General features: G+C 35.8%; 1 long non-coding RNA gene across 1 annotated transcript; it reads right to left on the bottom strand.

Annotated features, from left to right (window-relative positions):
• Positions 1-7,288: 7,288 nt before the first annotated feature.
• LOC140145123 (uncharacterized) lies at positions 7,289-13,964 on the bottom strand. The gene is made up of 3 exons (XR_011857989.1): positions 13,618-13,964; positions 10,632-10,770; positions 7,289-8,082 (listed from the first exon to the last, which is right to left on the bottom strand). It is a non-coding gene; the product is annotated as an uncharacterized lncRNA (long non-coding RNA).
• Between the last annotated feature and the right edge of the window lie 1,164 nt (positions 13,965-15,128).

The raw sequence follows: 15,128 nt of genomic DNA, 5'->3' as shown, positions 1-15,128 counted from the left end.
TTAAAGCCCCAAGTAAAGGTGTGTTTTGCTATTTTGTGGGCCAGTGCTCGCAAGAGTGCAAAAGTTTTACACTATTGGTGTTTTGATTCACCAATTATAGTAGGTGTGTATTTTGCTTCTAAAAAGTTTAGATATTCTTTTATTTATTTTGTTTTCCTGGTGATTAAGTGGAGAATTTATCAAAAGAAGTCTGACCAAAAGAAATTTTTCTGTGACACTAGGGTTGTTATTAAAATGAATAATTCGATTGTTTGCCAGTGACGTTGCACATTCATATAGCTACCTCTTTGAAAATATTCATGAATAATAAACACCCTGTTTCACATCAGAAAGCAGTCACAATGCAGTCCACGTGTAAAAGAGTAAGCCCAATTAACAGATATGCAATTTTTGCATTATGTAATACTAGTATTATGCTACAATGACTTTTAACCAAAACAAAAAGCTTCTATTTACAATTGTTGGCCCGCAGAGTAGGGGTGTTCCCTGAATACATATTATATCAAGAGCGCATAAACCAACACAAAGAAAAGAAAAACAGTAATCTCGGAGCAAAAATAACAAAACTATATTCATAGAATAATATAAAGAACATAATACAAAATAAATTACAATGGATATACCGGGTGGATACTGCTTTTTCAATTTTATACAGGACACAGGGTCATCGTCCCTATATCTTCATGGTAGAAATCGCCATGGTAGGTTGAATCCACAGCCACGCATGGCAATTTTCTTCCGACCTTTAATATGAGAGGCAGTAGCCAAGTGACCTGACTAAGGCTACTGACAATAGCGGGGTAATTGATTTCTCGCTGTGTGAGTAAGCTTGTATACGACATTGGGTCAAAAGGTCATACTGCCTCCACTGTAGTGAGTGCAGCTATATACAGGACCAACGCAATATAAAATTAGAATTTTGGTCAGATTTTCAGTTCAAGACGCATGGCCTTTCTTCAAAGCGCAAACTAACGACTATCATATCTGTTCAACACGTATTTTCAAGTGTATGAGACCACATCTGGTTTCTTGAGAAAAAATCATTTACGGGAGATATTCATCATTTTCCAACCCGGTATCCGAAGATTTTCGTCTGATATCAAAATCGTGCATAGCAATTCACGTGTATCGATCCCGTGTATTTATTTGAATATCACTGCTGCATCAAATAATTATTAGCCAGGCGATGTCGGTGTGCAGGAGATTAGAATATTCCGTAGCTCCACTCTAGAGATTACGAGGAATGTTCGTGTGAAGTGCAAAAATGCAGACATGAGGAGCATAAAATGAAAAAGTGCGATTAGAGGTTGATAAGGTTAAAGAGATTCAATTGAGTTACTTGGCATAAGCTATGCTATAGAAATCCGAAATATGCAGAAATTATGACATATGTTTGTTTCACATGTTTTTGACGTAAATGAAAAACATAAAACCAATACGTATGGAATGCTCGATCAATATCCATTAAAAGACATATGAGTCTCGTTAATTGGCATAGGCTATGTTATAGAAATCCAAAGTATGAAGGAATCATGACATATGTTTTGTTAAAGTACTTTGACTGTTTTGTTAATGTTTTGTTATAAAGCATTTTGTTAAGGCTAGCAACTTTTTTTAAACTGTTGAGATTTGGTAGTTCATAGCTTCTTGCGAATTGTAATGAGCTCTGGCAAATATTGCATTGATCATTTCAAAGCGAGCGTAGGCCTATAGAAGAATTCAAAAACCACAGATATACTTTTGTAGGTCCTGTGGTTCTTGAGAGTTGTAAAAATGGATGAAACAACAACACTTTCGTAAAACGTTCATAACTCATTAACAATAATAAATCAAGCAAGTTTCAGAGTATATGATTTGTAGAATGAACTTTTGCAATAATAATATAGATTTAGATAACGAAATCCTTTACGCTCATTCTAGTGATGAAATTTTTACCCCAGCACCTTACCATTGGATTTTGCCTGACAATACTTCCTGATGCGGATGGTCGAATAAAATACTATCTAATTATTATGACATTCGTCCCCATTGTACTAAATGGATTGATAAAATGTTTATGGTAACCGACGTTCTACAGCTTTTTATTTAAAAAAATATCGCTGAAAAAGACCAAAATTGAAAAGAAAATTGAACTTTGGAATTTGAAAAGTATAAATCACGTTGGGTCTTAGGCTGCGCTAACACTTTTCTTTGATGACTTTGACCATGATTCTTAATTTTTTCAAATATCTTCAAAAAACAATAATTGAACAGAGAGTAGTGCGTATGATACATTGTCAGTTGACCTGAACGTTGACCGACTGAGGGCAGTAGTGCAAATCCACCAAATACAGAAATAACTTGTGTAACACATACTCTTTGAAATCCACCCATCGTGTAAATGATGTATTTAAATGCAGATGTTGCACGCTCCTTTCGTAGTTATTACGGTACAAATTTTATTCTTAGGCATATAGCCACTAATGATAATTATTCATTGCCAAAAGTACAGCTATCCGATTTGATGATAATGTCAATTTTGTGATTTGCATAAAAAGTCATCTTGTCATGTAAATGACGTATTAAATACAGATGTTGAACGTTTTCTTTTGAGTTGTTATTACTATTTTACCTTTTGCAAATTTAAAGTACACTGACTGTCAAAAACGCGGACACAAGATCTTCCTCGGATATGATTTTACCACATACGCTGAATTTAGCACTCACCACTGCACAAACTTTACATTGTTGTAATCAATAATTTGACATAATTTGAAGTGTAATCTCTCTGATTGGGGGAGAGGGTTAGTGGGCAGAGTACCCCCCTGACAAAAAAATGTAAGAGAAAATCGGGAAGGTAAAGGACAAGGAGCCCGTTTCCACCAAAATTCACCCAGATCATTGGCCAAAATAGTGTAAAATGCCAATTTTTTTGTGCGCGAACATTGTCCCAATAAAGCTCGAAGACTTTATATTATATACAGTTGCTTTAAAACAACAATCAGTATCCACTGGTAATACCGGTGCAAAATAATGCAACTGGGACTTTTTGTTCGTCTTCGCTCCGAAGTTTTTATTTTGTCTCTCCCCTCTCCTGACCAAGAAAGCTGGATACGCCCCTGTCCACTAGGAACATTTTGCAGATCTTTATGAGTGCCATGGTATGATATTACTGTTTAACAAACAACTGAGTCGAATTCAGCATCTCCAAATTAACTACAAATTGCGATATTCCAGTAGAAATCCACACTCCCATTGTGGAAGGTTTTGGAAGTATTTTCCACGAGAGGAGCATGTTTTTCAAATGTAATTGGTCACAGTTAAGGGTACTTGCCCATCAATTTTATTCAGGGGTGTGTTTGAAAAACGGCACAGCGCATTAGTAAAAAGAATAAAAATACTAAAATTTACACCAGGGTTCGAACCACTGAAAATGCATTATGAATGCTAAAGATTCCTATATTGTGCCACGGTGACTGTGGTTAACATTCGGCGATTTTCAAAGATATACATATCAACACGTTTCTAGTGTATTAAAAATCGGATTTTGATAGGAATACAGTCGTAGAAAGACATATGACTCTACTTGTCTGTTTGTTTTTCATTTAATACAAATTAATTTTGATGAATTGAACTGGTACGACTCTTAGGACTCGTGATAAACGACGATTAATATTGTAATAATAAAATGAAAACGCTGGGTCATTCACGACGTCATTTGTAATTCATGTCAAACCTGGGGAGTGACCACACACATCCGTGTATGTACGTGCGCAATCGATACGCAATGATCCAGACAATACCATTTGAATATACCGCCCTTATGTATGCATCTGCTTGACACATCTTGTCACTTGCAGGAAGATATACTATACCCTAATAGCAACAATAGATACCCCACCGTAAATAGCTCTCTTCATTACCTCGCTGTGTCAGTATATACGCGTAGTGTTGGTAATTTTGAACCATATTTTGTTCAAAAATGATAAGAAGGGACTGTTTTCAGCTAAAATGTTGGTTATCAGCAGATGTCCAATGATATCAGGAAGTGTTGCAGAAAGGTAAGCGTACTCATTATTTATTAAAAATATCACATATCAATGAATTTAAAATGGAAATCCAAAAATGAAATGTCAGGTCAAAATTCTCACCTTAGAATTCACATGATGAATTTCTTGACTATGATATTTAGTTGTGGGAAAAGATTACTTTAATATTTTGGCGCAAAAAGAGCATGTAGCCTTAATCATTCGGCGTGTTTAATGTTGGGAGCAGATGTGCGGTACATTGGCGAATAATTTCTATCCGGTCAGAAATTATCCGGAAACTTGGTCACTATAAACACTAGCCGTATTTGTATGTACCGTACATCGATGGATATTGGCGCGAGATATTTCCACTATAAACACACGAGGATAAACTGTGTGCAGTGTGCTGTATTACCGGAAGTAGCCTCTTCATGATGTGTCGGATGCACACAGAACATTCAGAACGCTTCTCCCCCCCAAGAGTTATCAATACAGAAGCTACATGTTCGCACTGTGAACGGGCTGTTTAATAGCTCGCGCCACAATATTTACACACTCCCCGTGTGACCTAAGGGTCATTGCAAATGTACGATAATGTTAATTGGTACATGATTTGTGCGGTAAACTATGGCTCACTATAAACAGCAAGGGTTGCGGTGTACATACAGGGAATCTTGTACACGATGTACTCACAACTCAGTATATTCACTATAAACACGCTGATTTTGAAACCCATAATCCCCGGGCCATAATCACCCTGTATTATGGCTTTACCAATATCAACTGGATTAATAGAGGTTACTCTATCTTGTATTCTATTCAAAATTGCTACTCCTTCTGTAGCCAACTCTTCCACAGTGGGAGTGTGGATTTTAAATGGAATCGCCCAATTGAGTGGTTGCCAAGTTTTATTCAAAGTCAAAATTTCGTACGCATATTGATTTGTTTTGGGGTGTTTTTTTTCAAAAGTCTAAACCATGACAACGCTGAAGCACCACTCATGATGGGTAGGGTTGTGCCAGGTCATGAAGACCTTTGCAGGTTATCAATAACGGTTTTAATTTTCATCCTTTGGCGTGCTGGAAACCAATGTACACCTTTGAGAACAACATGCCTTACTTACGTCAAGATTGGACAATGAAAGTTGTTTATTACACGGAATATCAGAATAATCTTCTCAAAAATCTTTAAACTGGTTCAAAACTCGACTGCATGTACTCACACTAAAATTCGTTCATATTTCAGTTGTTCACAAAGATTTATATTGGCTTCCAGAACTCGAAAGGATGAAATATAAAACGTTATTGATAACCTGCAAAAGTCTTCATGATCTGGCACCACCCTATCTAATATCTTCTCACACCATTATAGTCCGGGTCGTCTTCAGACAAACTACTCCTTTCTGTTCCTCACGTTACAACATCAGTTGTTGACCACGCTTTCTCCTCTGCTGCACCGTAACTTTGGAATTCGATCTTTACCTTCTGATCTTCGTCATTCACATACATTGGACATTTATAATAAAAAAAAGACTCAAGAATAATATTGGTTTATTTTATAATTGACACTGTTTATTGATAGTCATGTTCTTGTCTTAAATGTACATGTATGTGCATTACTAAAGTAAGTTATATCACAGTAAACACAACAATGTTTGGTATACGGGTTTTGGTTTTGGTCAATCTTTGAGTAACATTTTAAATGTTGGGTATTATTAAGTTATAAAGACGTTTTTAAAATGAAAAAAACCCTACAACAATACATGTACTCTAATGTCTTTTAATTGTTATTGTAAGATATGTTTAGCCAGAGAAGATGAGAAAAGAAGTCGCTCGCTGCCCACATCAAATACATAATGTGTATCCGCCTGTTGATGGAAACAATGCTCTAGTCCGATTAATTAATTAATACGATAGGTAGCTTCGTGAGTCAAGACTGTCTAGCCCTAAACGGAGCATGCCCGGCTATCAATTTGTTACGTCAGTTGACCGCGAAATATAATTTCTGCTTTGTTCGGCATGAGCGGCTGCTAAGTACAGGGTGAGTCAAAAAAACTGCAATAGAGCAAATGATCGATATTTATGTAAGAACCAAGTTGAACTTCCCAATTATTGAATATTTCAATAAATGCCACACTCAATTGTCACCTTCTGTGAAAAAATGAAGTGAATCACAACTACCGTTTAAATTTTATGAGTCCTTTTGCTGCGATATCCAATTTCGTTATTTGTCCACGAGATACCATGTAATTTGAATGAGAGCACACAATGCACCGTAAAGGCATTAGCTCTGAAACTGACATCAACTTAAAAAAGGTTGATTTTTGCGTTATTTTAATTTATCTTTTTTCTGTTCAAACAAACTTTCTAAAATTACTTTAAGTCTTTCATACCTCACTCGACTCCAACTCCAGTTTTATAATCCCAATATGTCCAACTTACTGAATATTTTGTAATTCACTCCACTTCAATTTGCGCGCATTTTATTTTGATATTTGAAAAAATCCGCCTACAAATTTGTATGTTTTAGATTGAGAATAAACATCTTTAGAGTAAAGGTAAAATGAAAATAACAACAAATAATGTTTCATTTCCTTAAAAAAGACAAGGGCAATAACACTTTGGGTACTCCATTTAATTTCATTGCCAATGAGGTTAAGAAAATGGCAGTTGTTCCAAATCTACCTTAGACAGAGTACGCTGACATTCAAATTTTAGATGTCTCTTGGACAAACATTAATATTGGGTATCGCTATAAAATGTGTCATAAAAACAAAACGGTAAATGATAATTCCTTTATTTCTTCACACAAGGTTGCTGATGAATATATCATATATAAAATGTTTTCAAACCTAAAAGGTTCAACTCGGTTCTTTAATAAAAATGGATTCTTTTCTCTATTGCACTTTTTTTGACTCACCCTGTATATCCCTGTCAAAAAGACCCTCATTTTGGATCCAAATAGCATTTTAGACACAAAACACGATTATATGGAGAAACTGACACGACTTACAATTTACTGATTGCACTGATTTTAAGTTTCCGTAAACTGCGATAAATATTCATATGATCATCATTTAAATTTCTTTTCCTTTGACCTTATGTTAACTTTACTGGAAAATAATGAATGCTTGACTTTCCATACCTTAACAAAAATGTTGAATTTGTTATGGGAGTGACGACATATAATGCTTTTTGACTCGTTTTAAAATTATGGTCACCCAGGTTAGTGTTTATTTTGTTTTTAAGGAAAAGGGTATGATTTGACTGCCATATTGGGAATTGGAGAATGAACAGATACCCGTGGAGGCTGCTATATACGCTCATTCGATCAGACTGAGTTCACATTGTATACTCCTATGTGAACTCAACCTGGTCGAATGAGCTTATATGGTATAGCGAATACCGTATACAGTATACTTCTATGTGATCGCAGCCTAAAGGAAGATTCAAGTGGTGTTTTACATACTCCAAAGAAAAGTGAATGGGATTAACTGTGGGCAAGCGGATTATAATGTTCGAGCGATCTCCTCTTTTCTCATAATTCTCTGGTTTAGCAAATGTTTGTTTTGCAAACTATTTTATCAACATTTTAATAACTAGCATTATGTTAGAATTATTTGCAGCAAGTTTTCACAAATGTTTTGAATGTTGTTACTAAAACGTTTCACACCCTTTATGATACCCTTTATATGACTTGACATTTTTACGTTTTGTGTTTGCTGGAAAATACTGTTTTTGTATCGTATTCTATTATATTTTTAATGTTTTACAGCGCCTTGGATTTATTTTTGGATAAGTGGCGCTTGGCAAATGCTTATTTCTATTTCTATTTCTATTTCTATTCTATATAATTTAAGAGGTGTACATGTATCCCCTATCACCGTTATCAACCAAAATTAAAATCGTGAGCATGCAAATCTTGTTGAACCACTGTTAAAATCGGGTCCCCTAGAACGCAACCGATGCATGCAGTGAAGTAAACCCTGCGATAAATAAGTTAGTCCATCACTGCCGCAAACTAAGACAATGTTGCATCACAGTTGCCTAACAATCCCATTTCCAGCAAGTTGGAGCTGTAGGGAATATGAAAATGTTATAATCTTAGTTTTATTACGTCAAGGAACTTGAATGAAATATTTGATGCGATCAAGCAAAATCAGTCTAAAGTGTGCCCAAAATACATTTGGTTCAAGATATGGCTACGGAATTTGGCATAACAAAAGCTGTATTGGGTAAAAAAAGTCACTTTATCAACATCTTCTCTTCGGAATTTCATCAAAAAAGTTGTTAATGTGAAAGAAGAATGTTTTTCCTTCCATTTTGCACAAAATTTTGATTTTCCACCCCTTCACACATTATTTGGCCCATATCTCAAAACTAAGATTGCCGAATTCTGACTAATTTTACTTGATCGCATCACATATGAGAAGGGCAAGTGGAATGACGTCATGATTCAACAATATGTATTTTAGGTCTAGATAATAGGTGTCATCAGCGGCCATTTTGGATCCGACATGATGCTATTCATTATGTTTGAATGATGCCAAAACAAGCCGCCCTCCCCACCCCCTCTAAAATTTCACTGATCAAGGACCCGATGGGTGAACGTGTGGATCCCTGGACAAGAAATTATTTAAGACCCCCTTGGGCAACCCTCAAACTGAGGGTTAAGAAATACACAGCACCTTGTTTGACCCGCGGTGGTTTGGGAGGGCAGGGTCGCAATAAATTAAATGTGGGGCAGCCATCAATATATTGGCCGGCAAAAATAGAGTTATATATCAAAATCAAAATATAACGTAAAACATAACGTATTACTCAAAAAGCGAGGTGGCCATGGTCACCTTGTAACCACAGCCCCCTTGCTACGGCCATGGGGGTTGTCCTTTCTCGCGCGAAGCTATATTTATTGTTAATTTTATTGTATACGACGTAACTGAAAATTTAATTCGTTAGATAGAAAGCAAGTTATAGTTATAACCAATGAAGCAGTAAAATCACCCTTGGTAGAAGGGACGGACAATGTTTTTATTTGGTATAGTAATGTCTTGAATGTGTTGAACTTTTATTGTGTATTGTCTTATCAGACACACACCACTTACAGATTAGAAAGGTATAATTTAAGTGGCATTTTCTAACCTGTTTTTAAATTATTTGCTAGGAGAATATGAAACACATGAACGTAACCATATTTCTAAAATATAACAGTATTGCCAAACCAGGATTTGACGAAGTATTTACTGGTGAATGCTTATGTCCAGTATTTACGGTATCTTTCATTTGCCAAAAGTCAAAATGGCTGCAATTTTATTTATTTGCGGCCTGGTTATTCCAAATTTACGCGATATTTCAGTTTTTCACAAAGTTTCTGGTTTTTGAGTGGTACTAAGTGGCCTATCTGCGGTACTATGTAGGTTATATTCCTCGGTATTTTCACCCCAAGTCGGTAATTGAATTTACTATCATTTGGAAGTATTATGGTCAACCCTGAAATATAATATTATACAAATAATGAATGTTTATGAGTGCAATGGTAAGAATATTTTCATGAGTTGAAAAATGGAATGTTCCATTCAACGAAGCGAAGCTGAGTTGAATAGAACATTACATTTTTCAACGAATGAAAATATTCTTTCCATTGCACGAATGAAAAACATTCATTATTTGTTTTATATAACATCTAAGTAGATCTTTGTCATTTGATTGGTTGATTGTAATGGCCTTGCCATGCACGAGTTTAAAAAATCGTATGAATCGCAGGCGAGTAGGCCTTTTTTAGCAATATATTTTTGTATCACCCAAAAATAAGCCATTCAACATGTTCAATAGTATTATTATGGGCCTATTATTATTTATATCAGGCTTTTCTTACGCGGTAAAATACAATTTAAGCTTTCCTAGCCATAGGGCCTAACCAATGCGTATTGTAAGCTTACCTTATCACTTTCTTGTTTTGTACTTTTCCCAAAGAGAAAAATCGGAATAGGCCTAGGCCTATTCACAGCTTTATTATTTTGTGGATGTGGATTATATTTCTTACGGTTATTCATTATTCAGAATTGCCACAAATTAATTGTGTGGTTTTAATCACCCGTAACCCGTCAATACTAGTGTTGGTCGATCGGACTGAAAAAAACATGCAATCTCGCCATGCAATAGAACGTACGGAATATAACAAAAATGCACGGTGCATATAACGAAAATGCAGGGTGCATATAACCAAATTCCACGGTAGTGACGTAGGCCGTAAAATAGTTTATTTATTGAATGACATGTGACCAACAATCAACCAATCAAATGACAAGGATCTACTTAGGTGTTATATAAAGACCTAGTTCCCACTTATAATTAGTTATATTCTTATATTAAAGTCCTATACAAACATGTACTATGTGATATTTATTACTGCTCCAAAGTTGCAACTAAAGAACTTCAGGTCAAACAGCAAATTGATTTCCAGGGCATCATATTTTTAGTTTTATGGTAATTATAGTAATGCTGCCCAATTTTTGCGGGCAAAATAATTAAATGACTGGGCATTTTGGGCAATGGGCAAATTGAATTTACTGTGAGGGCAAATTAATTTACTGGGTGAACAAATGCCCACCAAGTTTCCCGTTACCTTTCTGCCGTTACTTCCATGGTTGCCCTATTTCTTCGTCAAGTGGTTCAGATTCAGGTCTGTCCCATTCAATTATTTCTTCTGTGCGCTTGTTGACTTGTTCGTCATTTGCATTGTCTTTCAGGAGATCCAGTAATTCCTTAAAATAAAGCAAATCATAATGATAATTATATTAAAACCAATAGCATTCCCCTATAAAATAAGTATTGTTTCAACCAGACATGTAAGGAATTCGCGGTAGACTTATATCAACTAATCATCGGGCCAGAAATCCCAAACAGCCAATCATCTTATTGACCAATGAAATCTTGATCTAATTGCGTGACCAGTGACCACAATTTTTCAAGTGGCAACAGTGGCAACAGCCTAAAGAGCGTCCGGCGGTACGTTTTAATCAATATCGTCCATCACTTGTCATGGTAAAAGGTCAATCTTATAGACGTGTAAGAAAGCTTTATTACGCGTGTAAAATCTTAGACGCGTAAGATTTCACGCGAAGATTTCGAAGATTTACACGTCTAAGATTGATGATTGTAGCGATGGACGGTATCACCAATGTGATAGCTCGCAAAAACACCTTGAAGACTACTGGCAACTCGTACTCCAGATACCATGCGCAGTGATCGATCATTAAGTAAGGCGGGATAATTAGTTCACTTCAGTTATAAGTTACGAAGAAAAGCACACGGAAAAACATAATCTTATTCACTATTATTAACCGGCATAATTATGGCAAATCATAATGGGTTGGATTCAGTCCATTCACTTAGCTAAAAGTATATGAATTAATAAGACAAAGAAGCGTGTCATAGATGAAGGCGAACAGTTTAAAGTGATTCATAGATTAGATTTTGCTATTTTTGACATCTGTGGACATCTATGTACCAAGCTGCATCCATTATTGACACAGCAAAATGGCAATATAAAGTATACTTACACATTTATAATATCTATGTTGTGTACATGAAAAGCATATCCTGATATGTACATTCAGATTAGGAATGATGTGGAGCTGCGAGATTTGATATACATGTAGGGACGTGTTTTAGGCACTTTTCCTAAAAAACCTAATTTTGGGTAAAAAATGATTTTTGTAAGATATTGGTGTTTTTGACATTTATTTCACAAGCCACATCAACTGAAGTTTATTTTATACCTCTCTGTTGTTCAATTATATTCCTAATAAGATTGCTAAATCTACAATAAGTAAAGGTAACATGTGTGTGCGTGTACACACTGCTACTGCTAGTGTATTTTTCAAGAAGTGCCCTTTAATTATCATAAAATCACAGTTAGAATTTTATGCTCTCATTGGACTGAGGGGTGACAGTTTTGTTTAGTGATGGAGGAGCACAAACCAGAGGACCGAGACTTTTCTTAGCATCACCAATGCTCATGTTTAAAACTTGCTAAAAAGTGGTTAGGCCTATATTAAATAGTATTATTTTCAGGGTTTTTTTCGTCTGTTTTAAGGAATAAAGTTATTATATTTAGATGTATTATTATAGATGCATGAGTGGCACATTAGCATTACATTTAATACTTCCAAAGACTCAAACTGAACAGGACACCGATACCCCGAGTACCATTATTAATAGGCCATTAGGACCTTGCTGGTCAAAAGAATATTCAGTGAAATCTGCATGTTTCAATTTGACATCAAATGAATAATGACCACTGAATAACAACTACCACTTTTCAAATCTTTAGTTAAACCTTGTTTAAATGTACGATACGATACGACATCAATATTGGGACCATTACTACAAATGAGGTGTCATAATGCACAGAAATAAATAAATAAAAAAATGTTGCTTCGAATGCATAGCCCAAATTTGGCACTGATTTTCGAATGATCTTTCATTAAGGGGGTATTTTCTTTTTGGGATATGTTTATATGATTAATGATTTCATGACCATTATATACCGACATTGCATGACCAAAACAAAAAAAAATCCAAAAACGTACGTTTAAACTTTTTACATTTTGCGTTTAGGTCAAGTGTGCAAATTGGAACAAGACATTATGCTCCACCATCAGTCCCTGAAAGAACTGTATCGTCGGAAACGTAATTGTGTGGGTATTTTAACGCCACAACTAAAAATAACTAAATACCTGGTGTGGTTGAGGAATAAATCAGCTATCACAAAGTGAATTTTGACAATTAACCATACCGTTCATGAGATACAAGAATTTTAAGAAACTCCCTCATTTTCAAGCCTTTCCACGGATTCAAATATTAATCGATGGTCAATTATAGTACAGTCAGAGTGCTAAGGCCATCTTGATTTAATAATTCGTCTCAAAGCCAACGCGCGCATTTAGAATCGCCCGGGTTTTTTCGCGTTATTCCCGCTGGATTGGGTAAATTTCAGGGTTTTTCCGCTGCTTTTCCCCCGATCCACCACACAACAATCTCAAGTCTGACATCGGCAGACGTCAACATAGCCCAAAGCGTAAATCTCAATAAAAAAATCTTTATCTTGACCACATTGCAACCTCCCTGAGAGATGAAAAGGTGGTCTATCCTTGCCACAGATACACAAAATTGAAGTAAAAGAAAAATAAATCAAAAAAATAAATTAAAACCGCATTCCGTATTAGGTTTTTAACTTGGGAAGGGCTTTGAGACGAACTAAGATTAAAAATAAAGATGGCCTAATCACTGCACATCATCAGCGCATGATGCGTCTGTTGTCATTGATAGATATTGACTCCGTGGAAAGGCTTGAAAATGAGGGAGTTTCATTAAATTCTTTTATTTCAAAAACGGGGCGATCAATTGTCAAAATTCAAAAAGAGTGTGATAGCTGATATGTTCCTCAATATCACCAGTTATTTAGTTACGTTTGGTTTATGCGTTAAAGTACCCAAACAAAATCAGTTCCCGACGATACAGTTCTTTCAGGGACACCCTGTATGTACGCTCTCCACTCAATGACTGCATACAGAAGGGGAAGGCGCTATTTATATAGACAGACTTACTTTAATTTCCAGTAATTCAACGTGTTTGCGTAAAACGTTTCGCTCTTTTTCTTCTTCTTGCGACTTGGAATCAAGTTTGGCGTTAATTGTCGACGCGAAGAGCACGACGGCAACAAGTACCACGTAAAGACGAGTCATGATGGTTAGTGCTGGTTTACTGCAAAAAGAAGTTACAAATACTCTGCAGGAATATTATTCGCAGTGTTGTCTGCTATACCGTTTCAAAAACTAAATAATCTAAAAATGGGATTTCAATCTAAAATAAACCGTAACTTGAGAGCAGTGCAACTAGACAGAGCGCGAGCTGGTGTAGATTATTGTACTTCTGCAACAAACAAGCAACTATACAGAGGCCCGGCCCTATAGTACGTTTTCTAATGTTTATCATAATCACCGGTAATGGATATAATTATTGAAGACCAAATTAACAAGACTAGTTTGTGTCTGACGTCAGGGTAAAGGCGCGCCATGATTGGTTGCTGACCTGCGCAGTACGGCATTTTTAGTCTGGTTGAAAGGACGTCTTATAGTCCACAGCAGAACATTTTACCGTCCCATAATACATTGCTATATCACGCCATAATTGCAACCATTATCTGAAACTTCTATCAGAGTTGCTGCTGCTTAAAGATATATAGGTGACCTGATTGACCCCCCTCACTTCTTACTATTAAAATTAAGATTTTTACATCAGAAGAAAGCTCATATTTTTCTCATAATTCCAGTCAAATTTCACGCCTAAATTATATTCCATTTAGATGTTATGAACGAAAAAGTGATAGGGTCATCCACTCATCCCAAATTGTGGTATACCACACATACCGTTCTATGGACCATTGTGAAACACGTTTTTACTTCTAATATCAAAACGGCTAGTGCAATTTATTTTGGATAACAAAAAATGATTATTTTGGTATAGGCTTCAATGTCAGGTACAAAACACAATACGAAAAACCCTGATCATCTTTAATAATAATACTGCTTATTTCGGGTGGGTTTCCAGAATTACGTGCGTAGCTCTACAAGCAGTATCCTGTCCTGCATCACAGTATCCAGGTTAGATACTTCCGGTCCAGTGTCCTATTTGGGCACATCTGGCATCTACATTTTACATAATAATAAGGACGTCTACCGGGTATTCAGAGCAATAATTTACTTTTTTTTTTTTTTTTTTTTGCTTTATATGTTATAATATACATTGGTTTGTGGACACTGGAGTGAGGCATGCCGGGAAGGCAATGTTTTCTGCTGCGGGACTATTAGCTAATCGAATTGAATTCAACATAAACTGAATCCTTCAATTCTTAGTGCGTATGATACATTGTCAGTTAACCTGAACGTTGACCGACTGAGGGCAGCAGTGTAAATCCACCATTATACAGAAACTTGTGTAACATAATAATTATTCTGTGAAATCCACTCACTGATTATTTTGATGATAATGTCAATATTCATTGATTTGCATAGAACATTTAATATGGACAATAATGGTGGCCACACAAAATATTGAT

Source organism: Amphiura filiformis, unplaced genomic scaffold (genome assembly GCF_039555335.1).
Source record: "Amphiura filiformis unplaced genomic scaffold, Afil_fr2py scaffold_142, whole genome shotgun sequence".
Taxonomy (NCBI): domain Eukaryota; kingdom Metazoa; phylum Echinodermata; class Ophiuroidea; order Amphilepidida; family Amphiuridae; genus Amphiura; species Amphiura filiformis.
Note: the sequence above shows the minus strand (reverse complement) of the source record. Positions and strands in the feature narration are given on the sequence as shown.